Genomic DNA, 13,401 nt, shown 5'->3' with positions numbered 1-13,401 from the left:
TGCTATAAAATATAATAACTTTCCTCTATTGCCAGCTGACATACCCTGGGAATCTTGACTTCTTGCTATATTTGTAGCTCTCTCAAAGGAGGGACTAGCACTTTGAATCACAGCATCAAAAATCATGATTGAATTTTTTCCTTTCCTTTGTGTTCTAGGGGACTCACTGTTCTAAAGAGACACGTGGAACCCTAGGGTAATGCACTAGCTCATTAGGAACGGACAGGCTGGTAAAAACAATCTTGAGCTCATAACTGTACTTTCTGCTGGGACATCAAAGTGTCTGTGTTATGGCTGAAGGGGAGTTTGATGGCATTATATTGGGAGAGCCGTGGACACTTTTTAGTTAGGGGTCTGTAAACCAAGTGGTCTTCTGAATCCCAAACTCCAAGCTAGTCAAAGGCTATGTAATCAATTCCATGGTTTTAGATTTTGCCTCTCAAATCTTTATCTCTATATCCAGTGGGGTTGTAAAGGAAGTATTGATTGAGCATCTTTTCCTTACCCATATTTCTTTCTTATACACTATGAATTAAAGCCCTCATGTGTCCACTAGAATGGAGGGGATTTTTTTGTTTGTTTCTTTGTTTTTAAGTATCTTTTCTTCAGGTGTCTCTTTGCAAATGGAAATGACATAAAAACAATTTTTGAACCCATAATTGCTTTTTCTTTCAAGGTCCTGTGGTCTCTCAACACATCCCGTTTACCAACACATTGCCTATATGTAACTCTGAATCCCAGACCAGTTATACAACACCAATAATTTAACTAGATACTGTTATGGACAACTGATTTTTGCTGGGGGTGAGGGAAAGTTGGCCTCTTAAAATATATATCTGCCAGCTCCATCAGCATGAAGCCTGGGGTTTTTTGGCAGTTGTTGTTTGTACATTTCATTGCCCTTTCGTACTGGGTTTGACCAGCCTTTCTTTACTTGCCTGAGGGGGGATCTCAGAACTTTATTCTTGGCACGTGACTCTGGTAGTGGCTTTGTGTTTACCACAGGGCACTGCTCAGATCTCTCTTCCTACCTCTCTTTCCAAACTCCTGGTATTGTCCCAGAGAGGCAAATCTAATGGCTCACACTGCCTTGGTGTTTTAACCAAATTCTGAAAGCCTGCCAGGGCCACTAAACACAGAGACCTCGAAAGCATTTCCTTAATCAGACTTACGCAGTCATCAGTCTGTAGCTGTGCCACGGGCTTCTTTCCACACTGGTAAGGCATTGAGATCCTCCAGAGGGAGATGTCCTTCAGTTAGATGTGCCCTATCACACTGGTTGGCTCATTTATCATTGGCTGACACATTTCGGTAAATCTCTGTTAGATGAATGAAGTCTTTCAAAAGGTATTGGGGCTTTGCCTAGAGAGTATGAACGTGAAATGCTAACCATACACAAGGCTTAAGGCTGCAACCCTGACCATTTCCCTTGGAGCCAAGATGCTCTCCTGAGAGGAAATAATGGAGCTTAAAGTAAAGAGAAAGATGTTTGCTTGATGAGATGGTCCCCCTCCAAACACTTGCCACTTGCAAGTGGATGAAGCTGAGAACAGAGAACACAGCTCTGGTGAAGAAGAGGCTTATCTCTTCAGGACTCTGCTTATCTAGTTTGTTTCATTCCTGTTAGGAAGGGTCCACGTTCTCCAGGAACATAGATAGAAATTTATGAAGATTACAGGAAGAACTAATCATTCATTCTCTCTAAGAAGAAAATGTATGTTCGTTACACTTAAGTAACGCAATCTACAAAGACTGCAAGGTGGGTCCTAGTGCCGATCGCCACTACCCATTCTTCAGGGTTGTCTTGGTTGCAGGACAGTCTGGACACGTGTGTGTCTGTGTGGCTCTTGTCCTCACCACCTGTCCTGAATTCATTTCTGCCTTTTGCTCAGAAAGTCTCTGTCTTTAAAAAAATTTTTCTCAATTTGTTCCAATAACAGAGTTTATGTACTAAATCTTTGTCAGTTGACTTCTAGGGGAGGGTTTGCTTCCCTCACCCCCCCAGTCTGCTCTGGCTGTGGCTGACTTTCTGTCTCTAGCCCCTTTGGTGGAAAGAATCCCTCCACATTGAGACTCCCCCAGTGCACCCCGCCATGACGCTGCCTGTGCAACTATTGTATCTCTCTCCCTACCCACCGACTCCACAGATTACAATTAAATTACTCAGTGCCCATTATCATGTAATCTTCCAAAAGTTCTCAGATGAGGAATTGTCAGACTGGGAATATAACTGCCGGATCAGGGAATCTCACCATTTGACAAAATCAAACCTAGAAAGGTGATTCAGAATGTTTGTAATTTATACTTCACCTGTAATTACTTTGGCATCCTTCTCCAAAGCCTGTGTGTTCTGTGAAGCAGGGACTGAGTTTATCTTGTTCACTAATATATCCCCAGAACCTAGTACAGAGCCAGGAATGTAAAGGTAGTTAATAATGTTCATTTTGATTGGTTCTTTCATAGTATCTAGCACTGGTGCTCAATAAAAGTGGATGAATTTCTGTCTTTTGTCTGTCTGATATATTCTAAATTAACTTGCATTAACTTCAGGGCTTTCCAGTCCCATTTTTAATTATATTTCCAGTAGCATCCTTATATTTTCACTCACCGAGAAGATGTTCTCAATTATTCTTCATGTCAAGTATGGGTGGAGCACCTGAAAGAAGTTTATGGAATGAATGACTATGTGATCTTGGGAGGGTTATTTGGTATCCAAGAGGTAACAATAATTTGGGAGCCTGGGCATAAAACAGGGAACAGGGAAACAGGTGGGACCCTGCACTCAGACCTGAGACAAGAGGGAACTTTCCAGGCCTTGGTAAGATGGTGGGATCAAAGCAACCATTGCCCACTTTGTCCACCATCATGTGAGTGATCTCTGCCCACTTTCTGCTGGAGGATCCCAAACCCGCATGCCGAGGTTTCCATGTGTGTATCTTTATATAGAGAAGAAATATCTTTACATAGAGAAGATAGTGAATTAAATGCTTTAAAATTTTATGATTAAAATACTTAATAAGTCAGCATAGCAGAGTGGATAAGAGTATAGATTCTGGGGCAGATTCTAGATTTGAATTGGGCAGGCTGTGTGACCTGGGGCAAGTTATTTAAACTTTCTGTGCCTCAGTTTCTTCATCTGTAAAATGGAAATGAAGATAATAATAATGCCTGTCCTACTTCATTTGGTTGTAATGTGGAAAAAATGAGTTCCTCTTTATAAAGTACAGATAACAGTAAATGATGCACAAATGTTAAATATAAACAAGGAATTTTCTTTGGGAGAAAGAAGATAAGGATGTTCCCATGTATCTTAGCATCTGAAGTCTCTTATTCTGTTACAAATATTCTGTATTTCTTTAGAAACTGCAAAAATCCATGATATCTACCTAAGATTTAAGGAAGCATGAGTTATTTTTTTTAACATCTTTATTGGAGTATAGTTGCTTTACAATGTTGTGTTAGTTTCTGCTGTATAACAAAGTGAATCATCTATATGTATACATATATCCCCATATCCCCTCCCTCTTGCGTCTCCCTCCCACCCTCCCTATCCCACCCCTCTAGGTGGTCACAAAGCACCGAGCTGATCTCCCTGTGCTATGCATCTGCTTCCCACTAGCTATCTATTTTACATTTGATAATGTATATATGTCAAAGCTACTCTCTCACTTCATCCCAGGTTACCCTTCCCCCTCCCCATGTCCTCAAGTTCATTCTCTACCTCTCCGTCTTTATTCCTGTCCTGCCCCTGGGTTCATCAGAACCTTTTTTTTTTTTTTTTTTTTTTAGATTCCGTATGTATGTGTTAGCGTATAGTATTTGTTTTTCTCTTTCTGACTTACTTCATTCTGTGTGACAGACCCTAGGTCCATCCACCTCACTACAAATAACTCAGTTTTGTTTCTTTTTATGGCTGAGTAATATTCCATTGTATATATGTGCCACATCTTTATCCATTCATCTGTCAGTGGACACTTAGGTTGCTTCCATGTCCTGGCTATTTTAAATAGAGCTGCAATGAACATCGTGGTACCTGACTCTTTTTGAATTATGGTTTTCTCAGGGTATATGCCCAGTAGTGGGATTGCTGTGTCATATGGTAGTTCTATTTTTAGTTTTTTAAGGAACCTCCATACTGTTCTCCATAGTGGCTGTATCAATTTACATTCCCCCCAGCAGTGCAAAAGGGTTCTGTTTTCTCCACACCCTCTCCAGCATTTATTGTTTGTAGATGTTTTGAGGATGGCCATTCTGACTGGTGTGAGGTGATACCTCATTGTAGTTTTGATTTGCATTTCTCTAATGATTAGTGATGTTGAGCATCCTTTCATGTGTTAGTTGGCAATCTGTATATCTTCTTTGAAGAAATGTCTATTTAGGTCTTCCGCCTATTTTGGGATTGGGTTGTTTTTTTGATATTGAGCTGCATGAGCTGCTTGTATATTTTGGAGATTAATCCTTTGTCAGTTGCTTGGTTTGCAAATATTTTCTCCCATTCTGAGGGTTGTCTTTTCATCTTGTTTATGGTTTCCTTTGCTGTGCAAAAGCTTTTAAGTTTCATTAGGTCCCATTTGTTTATTTTTGTTTTTCTTTCCATTTCTCAAGGAGGTGGGTCAAAAAGGATCTTGCTGTGATTTATGTCATAGAGTGTTCTGCCTATGTTTTCCTCTAAGAATTTTATAGTGCCTGGCCTTACATTTAGGTCTTTAATCCATTTTGAGTTTATTTTTGTGTATGGTGTTAGAAAGTGTTCTAACTTCATTCTTTTACATGTAGCTGTCCAGTTTTCCCAGCACCATTTATTGAAGAGGCTGTCTTTTCTCCATTGTATATTCTTGCCTCCTTTATCAAAGATAAGGTGACCATATGTGTGTGGGTTTATCTCTGAGCTTTCTATCCTGTTCCATTGATCTATATTTCTGTTTCTGTGCCAGTACCATACTATCTTGCTTACTGTAGCTTTGTGGTATTTTTTGAAGTCTGGGAGCCTGATTCCTCCAGCTCTGTTTTTCTTTCTCAGATTGCTTTGGCTATTTGGGGTCTTTTAAGTTTCCATACAAATTGTGAAATTTTTTGTTCTAGTTCTGTGAAAAATGCCATTGGTAGTTTGATAGGGATTGCATTGAATCTGTAGATTGCTTTGGGTAGTAGAGTCATTTTCACAATGTTGATTCTTCCAATCTGAGAACATGGTATATCTCTCCATCTGTTTGTATTGTGTTTAATTTCTTTCATCAGTGTCTTATAGTTTTCTGCATTCAGGTCTTTTGCCTCCTTAGGTAGGTTTATTCCTAAGAATTTTATTCTTTTTGTTGCAATGGTAAGTGGGAGTGTTTCCTTAATTTCTCTTTCAGATTTTTTGTCATTAGTGTATAGGAATGCACCAGATTTCTGTGCATTAATTTTGTATCTTGCTACTCTAGCAAATTCATTGATTAGCTCTAGTAGTTTTCTGGTAGCATCTTTAGAATTCTCTATGTATAGTATCATGTCATCTGCAAACGGTGACAGTTTTACTTCTTTTCTGATTTGGATTCCTTTTATTTCTTTTTCTTCTCTGATTGCTGTGGCTAAAACTTCCAAAACTATGTTGAATAATAGTGGTGAGAGTGGGCAACCTTGTTTTGTTCCTGATCTTAGAGGAAATGGTTTCAGTTTTTCACCATTGAGAACGATGTTGGCTGTGGATTTGTCTATATGGCCTTTATTATGTTGAGGTAGGTTCCCTCTATGCCCACTTTCTGGAGAGTTTTTATCATAAATTGGTGTGGAAATTTGTCAAAAGCTTTTTCTGTGTCTACTGAGATTATCATATGGTTTTTATCCTTCAATTTGTTAATATGGTGTATCACATTGATTAATTTGTGTACATTGAAGAATCCTTGCATTCCTGGGATAAACCCTGCTTGATCATGGTGTATGATCCTTTTAATGTGCTGTTGTATTCTGTTTGCTAGTATTTTGTTGAGGATTTTTCTATGTTCATCAGTGATATTGGCCTGTAGTTTTCTTTTTTTGTGGCATCTTTGTCTGGTTTTGGTATCAGGGTGATGGTGGCCTCATAGAAGGAGTTTGGGAGTGTTCCTCCCTCTGCTAAATTTTGGAAGAGTTTGAGAAAGATAGGTGTTAGCTCTTCTCTAAATGTTTGATAGAATTCACCTGTGAAACCATCTGGTCCTGGGCTTTTGTCTGTTGGAAGATATTTAATCACAGTTTCTATTTCAGTGCTTGTGATTGGTCTGTTTATATTTTCTATTTCTTCCTGATTCAGTCTCAGAAGGTTGTGCTTTTCTAATAATTTGTCCATTTCTTCCAGGTTGTCCATTTTATTGGCATATTGTTGCTTGTAGTAATATCTCATGATCCTTTGTGTTTCTGCAGTGTCAGTTGTTACTTCTCCTTTTTCACTTCTAAATCTGTTGATTTGAGTCTTCTCCCTTTCTTGATGAGTGTGGCTAATGGTTTATCAATTTTGTTTATCTTCTCAAAGAACCAACTTTTAATTTTATTGATTTTTGCTATTGTTTCCTGCATTTCTTTTTCATTTATTTCTGATCTGATCTTTATGATTTCTTTCCTTCTGCTAACTTTGGGGTTTTTTGGTTCTTATTTCTCTGATTGCTTTAGGTGTAAGGTTAGGTTGTTTATTTGAGATTTTTCTTGTTTCTTGAGGTAGATTTGTATTGCTATAAACTTCCCTCTTAGAACTGCTTTTGCTGCATCCCAAGGTTTTGGGTCGTCGTGTTTTCATTGTCATTTGTTTCTAGGTAGTTTTTGATTTCTTCTTTGATTTCTTCAGTGATCTCTTGGTTATTTAGTAGCATATTGTTTAGCCTCCATGTGTTTGTATTTTTTACTGTTTTTTTCCTGTAATTGATATCTAGTTTCATAGTGTTGTGGTCGGAAAAGATACTTGATACAATTTCAATTTTCTTAAATTTACCAAGGCTTGATTTGTGACCCAAGATATGATCTATCCTGGAGAATGTTCCATGAGCACTTGAGAAAAATGTGTATTCTGTTGTTTTTGGGTGGAATGTCCTATAAATATCAATTAAGTCCATCTTGTTGAATGTGTCATTTAGAGCTTGTGTTTCCTTATTTCTTTTCATTTTGGATGGTCTGTCCATTAGTGAAAGTGGGGTGTTAAAGTCCTCTACTATTATTGTGTTACTGTCGATTTCCCCTTTTATGGCTCTTAGCATCTGCCTTATGTATTGAGGTGCTCCTCTGTTGGGTGCATAAATATGTACAATTGTTATATCTTCTTCTTGGATTGATTCCATGATCATTATGCAGTGTTCTTCTTTGTCTCTTATAATAGTCTATTTTAAAGTCCATTTTGTCTGATATTAGAATTCCTGCTCCAGCTTTCTTTTGATTTCCATTTGCATGGAATATCTTTTTCCAACCCCTCACTTTCAGTCTGTATGTGTCCCTAGGTCTGAAGTGGGTCTCTTGTAGACAGCATTGTACGGGTCTTATTTTTGTATCCATTCAGCCAGTCTATGTCTTTTGGTTGGAGCATTTAATCCATTTACATTTAAGGTAATTATTTATATGTATGTTCTTATTACCATTTTCTTAATTGTTTTGGGTTTGTTTTTGTAGGTCTTTTCCTTCTCTTGTGATTCCTGCCTAGAGAAGTTCCTTTAGCATTTGTTGTAAAGCTGGTTTGGTGGTGCTGAATAAGGAAGCATGAGTTATTGATTTAAACTGTCCATCTTGTATAGAGCTAAACGTCTCCCACCCAAAGAGACATCTGAAATGGAGCCCACAGTTGATTGCTCTTTGATGATTCAGTGTTCATTCTGCTTCCAAAATCTGGGGGGGACATCCATTAGAGTTTGGCAAAAACTGTGCTCTCTAATCAGCAGTACAAGCCCTGAGTTTTCATCAGAAGCTGAAGGGAAAAACTGGTTTTCAAACAATGTAATTGCTATCTAAAGCCAGAGCTTGCCCCATTTGTCAGATTTTTGAGTTAAATGATTTCACCTGGTCCTGGGAGGGAACTGACAGCTCAGTGTCTCATCCAACCTCTATTGATAACTGTTTCTGGTGACTAAAAGAACTACAGGCACATTCATAGTCTGAATTTAATCAGGTGCCATGCTGCTTATGGATTCATTTAAGCAATATATACAGCATAATCCTCTCCGGAAGATTAAAGGGCACTGATTTTCCCGCTATGATGAGGAAGAAAGTGCTTTGTGAACTTTGGATTTTTCTTATAAGGCAAATAACTTACCAAGGCTGAACCCAGAGGGCTAAAAATGAAAGAGGAAATGGGTAGAAAATTAAAATAATTGGGAAGTCCAGGGGCAAAGGTGGACTCAGGTGGTGGGGTCGGTAAGAGGCAGAGCTGTAGGAGGGATGAAGGGATGGGTGCCCAGGGACCCACTGATCTGCGTGCTACCTGGAAAATACCTCTGTTCCCACTTGGCATGGTTGTCTTGCTTGATTGACTGCTTTTATTCAAATATTCCATCCATCTGTCTAGATTTGACACGGTTTGATATCACTGTTCTGCTCTGATGTTATGAGTTTAGCTAAATTCAGATTCCAAGAGCAGTTTATAATGAAAGCCCTTTCTTTCTTTCTTTCTTTCTTTCTTTCTTTCTTTATTTATTTATTTTTAATAGCTCTTTATTGGAGTATAATTGCTTCACAATACTATGTTAGTTTCTATTGTACAACAAAGTGAATCAGCTATATGCATACATATATCCCCATATCCCCTCCCTCTTGAGCCTCCCTCCCACCCTCCCTATCCCACATCTCTAGCTAATCGCAAAGCACAGAGCCGATCTCCCTGTGAAAAGTCCTTTATTTGGAATGTGAGAGAAATCGGTCTGATGGGAATGACATCTCCACCTTGGTTTCTCAGTTCCATCCCTTTCTCCTTTTGATACCCATCTAGCCTATCTTGGTGGACCAAGTCCCAGGTCCTTACCTCTGGCAGATCTCAAAGGTGATTCAAAATGGGCACCTGCCCCTTTTGGGAAGGGTTTATGGACCCTCCCGAGAAGGCATGAAGCTCACTTAGCAGACTGATGCCTGCTACTTGACACTTGAACAAACCCCTCCCTCTTCCTTTGCCAGACTCCTGACTGATCACAAGATGAGACTGTCCAATCAGACTCAAAGGAATCAGAGATTTTATCCAGGGTGGGTCAAGCTTTCCTGATAATTTCAAGGAGACAACTAATCAAAAGGCACAGGGTAAGCAGGGACCAGCCTAAGACTGTCAACACAGGTCTTCAGGCCCTTTCTTGAAGTACTGGACCCACTCTAGCTCAGGGGAATACAGGAGGTCTCTAAGGGACGTGCCCAGGTCATATCACATACAGAAGAGGACCGTTTTAGTCTTGCAATGTCTCCTTTTTATACTTAGCTGGTTACAGAGCTTAAATGCCTGTGACAGGGAGCCCTGCCCCAGAAGTTCACAAAGCCCATGTTTGTATACCAGAAGCAATCCTAGGCAACCTAGTACCCACGGCTAAACCTTCCCTTAGGGAAGAACTCTCCCACCAGCAATTCAGTTACTTTGCTTGGCAGGAGACCTGTCATTAGCATCTTTACAAGGAGATTAGACCAAGCTACCTTCTTTGTTTCCTAGGGCCACCTCTGTCCCCTTAATGAGGAGAGTGGGTTGCAGACCTGCTGTTGAATTTTGTCCTCCCAGAGATAAAGTGCCTTCTCCCTTGGAAAGCCTGAGGGAGCCCTGCACTGTGGAATCCATGCTGAGAGCAAATGTCACAGAGTCCATTTTTCTCAGCAAAGGAAAGCCATGTTCTGAGGTCTCCCAAAACAGCAGATAGTGAAAACCTTCCTTTCTGTTTGAAAACTACTGCCTGGGGATTTTTTCCCCCCTCATTATGTTTTGCTTATGTGCCAGAGTTTGAGTTCCCTAAGCCATTATCACATCTTGTGAAAAGGAAGCAACCCAGCTCTAGAAAATGTTCTTGGGCACAGAGAAAAACCACAACATGGACATGAAGTGCAGCGAGCAGCTGCATCGTCTCCCTGGGAGAGGTTCTAGTTTCATGGAAAGCCTACTGGAAGAAAAACCCACTCAGATCTTGGGGTGAGGCTGGTTTTTTTATTTTTAAAATTTTTTTATTGAAGCATAGTTGATTTACCATGTTGTGTTAGCTTCGGGTGTACGGCAAAGTGATGCAGATATAGATATATGTACATGTATACATATATGATGGAAAAGATACAGGATATAGCAAGACATTCAATATAATTCTCTGTGCTATACAGTAGGTCCTTGTTGATTATCTATTTTATATATAGTTGTGTGTATATTTTAATTCCCAAATCCTAATTTTATCCCCCTGCCCCCCACTTTCCCCTTTGGTAACCGTAAGTTTGTTTTCTATGTCTGTGAGTCTGCCTCTGTTTTGTAAATAAGTTCATTTGTATCTTTTTTTTTTTTAGATTCCACATACAAGTGATATCATATGATATTTGTCTGATTTACTTCACTTAGTATGATAATCTCTGGGTCCATCCATATTGCTGCAAATGGCATTATTTCATTCTTTTTTATGGCTGAGTAATATTCCGTTATATGTATATATGTACCACATCTTCCTTATCCATTCTTCTGTTGATGGACATTCAGGTTGCTTCCATATCTTGGCTATTGTAAATAGTGCTGTTACGAACATTGGGGTGCAGGTTTCTTTTCTTTTCTTTCTTTCTTTTTTTTTAAAATAAATTTATTTATTTATTTATTTATTTATATTTGGCTGTGTTGGGTCTTCGTTGCTGTGTGCGGGCTTTCTCTAGTTGCCGTGAGCAGGGGCTGCTCTTTGTTGTGGTGAGCGGGCTTCTCATTGCGGTGGCTTCTCCTGTTGCAGAGCACGGGCTCTAGGCACGTGGGCTTCAGTAGTTGTGGCTTGTGGGCTCTAGAGTGCAGGCTCAGTAGTTGTGGCGCGTGGGCTTAGTTGCTCTGCGGCATGTGGGATCTTCCCGGACCAGGGCTCGAACCCATGTCCCCTGCATTGGCAGGCGGATTCTTAACCACTGCACCACCAGGGAAGTCCCAGGTATCTTTTTGAATTAGAGTTTTCTCCGGATATATGCCCAGGAGTGGAGTTGCTGGATGATATGGTAGTTCTATTTTTGGTTTTTTAAGGAACCTCCATACTGTTCCCTATAGTGGTTGTACCAACTTACATTCCCACCAACAGTGTATGAGGGTTCCCTTTTCTGGGGGTGAGGCTGCTTTGATGTAGGCCATCCTTGATTCCACTTTTCATGTGACTCTGGAATTGAAACAAAATTAGTTGTTACTTGTGAGGATTGGATGGCTGATGCCTTGTCACCAAGAGGAGCATGAACAGATTCGTTGACTTGCCCAGAGCACAAAATTACTTACTTTTGGACTCAGACTCAAAATCTCATCTTTTCTCCATAAGGCCGCAACTGTGGCCATGTGATTACTGCCAACATCATGCACAAATAGGTGTAACCGCTGCTGCCCCTGATGAATATTTACCTGTGACAGACACCATCCTAAGCTCTTCACATAAGTGACCTCCTTCTAGTTGCAACAATCCTGGAGACAATGTTTATCCCCATTTTGCAGATGAGGAAACTGAGGCACAGAAAAGTGAGTGGCAGAGCAGACATTCAACCCTGGGTCTCTCTAACTCGGCCCCTGCCTCCTCACTGCCTGCTGCAATTCTTCTCCTTCACTGCTCGGATCCCACCAAACAACTTCATTCCATTCATTGATTTTTAACATTTTTTTTCCTCAAATGAACAAGGGTGAGCAATTATTTTGCCAGGGCACAGACACTGTGAATTTCGAGCTCTCTTCAGGACTGAGCTTCTGCAGGGTTTCCCATCTGCTAGATAGATGTGAGTTTCACATTGTTTTCACCTGACATCCTTTCCCTTCCACTGAATATTCCCTCTTTGTCATATATTACATATAGTATATTACATGTAGTATATAAATATACAGTCTATATTTTTATAAATATGATACATTTATGTTTATGTATGATACATATGCATATGTATATGTGTATGTGCATATATACATATGTGTGTGCATATATATATATATATACACACACACATACATACATATATACATATCTCCTCTCCTATTCTTGGTCTAATCTGGCTTTGCCCTCAGGTAATGAGGACTTGAAGAGGGAGCGTGCTACCATCTTTACATTAACTTCTCCCTCTAAAAAGATACCTGCTAGAAACCTGCCAGGGAAAGATGTGTTTACTTTTCTTAATTTCCGAGTGCAGAGAATGCCTGTGATGTCCCAAGATGACTGTACTTCTGGGTAAATAAAATCCAGTGGTAATAATGGATTATACAATCCAGTTAAACTATTGTAAAGCAAAAGGGCAGCATTTCATTCATCAGAACATACTGAAATCACTGAAAAAATAATCATGCAATTCTCAAAATAACCAATGCTTGAAGGTGGAGATGAGGTCAGACCCCTGTTTCATCCAGACATCACTCCTACACATGGACCAGCATTTCTGTTGTACCAAGCATTTTTGTTATCCATACTCAGATCCTTATCTTACGCTTCTAGTTTCTTCGAAGTCATATGAAATGGCATAAGTTTCCATTTCTGAGGTACTGTAATTTCATGAAAAGAGCATACTTTAGAAACACAATGTAAGAACAGCATTTGATATTTATGAGTTACGGTTCTCCATGAACAAACGTGGATAAAGCACGTGCTATGTGCCAGGCATGGAGTTTAAGAACATGGATAAAATACAGTCAGCCTTTGAGAACTTCACAGCTTAGAAAAGAAAATATATTACGCTTGTAATGAGCACTGCTTCTGAGGTTTAACCTCTTTGTTATGTTAAAAATGCAGTAATTTTCAGGGAATTCAGGATGTGCTGCCCACTCGGGAAGTCTGAGTTGGGGCAGCAGAAATCCAGGCCCACAGGTCAGGATGTGGCTTGCACGGAGCCCTGGGGCAGGGGCTCATGAGGCTGGATTTTCCTCCTTCCCCATGACTCAGGGTGTGCTCCTGGGTCACTCACTGGACACTCTAAGCCTTTGCTTTCTTGTGTGTAGCAGGGACAATCCCTGATCCGCTCACCTCACGCCATCATCATGAGGTCAAATATGAAAAAAACACACAAAAACATTTTGAAGACTGTGTCAGGTATCTGTAACCTCCACGAAGGCATTTTTTTTTTCTTCCTGTTTTGCTCACTCTTGCATCCTTAGCATCTAAAACAATGCCCAAATCATGATAGATGCACGATGCATATTATTGAATGAATGCACTCCATAATAAAAGAACTTGGCTTTTTGCTTTAAACTATTCCAAATTATGGTAATTGATTCTTTTCTATTTTATAAAAGGAGAAACTCATTTTATATAACTTCTA

This window comes from Balaenoptera musculus, chromosome 12 (assembly GCF_009873245.2).
Source record: "Balaenoptera musculus isolate JJ_BM4_2016_0621 chromosome 12, mBalMus1.pri.v3, whole genome shotgun sequence".
NCBI classification, from domain to species: Eukaryota; Metazoa; Chordata; class Mammalia; order Artiodactyla; family Balaenopteridae; genus Balaenoptera; species Balaenoptera musculus.
The sequence above is the reverse complement of the archived record's forward strand: the minus strand, read 5'-3'. Positions refer to the sequence as shown.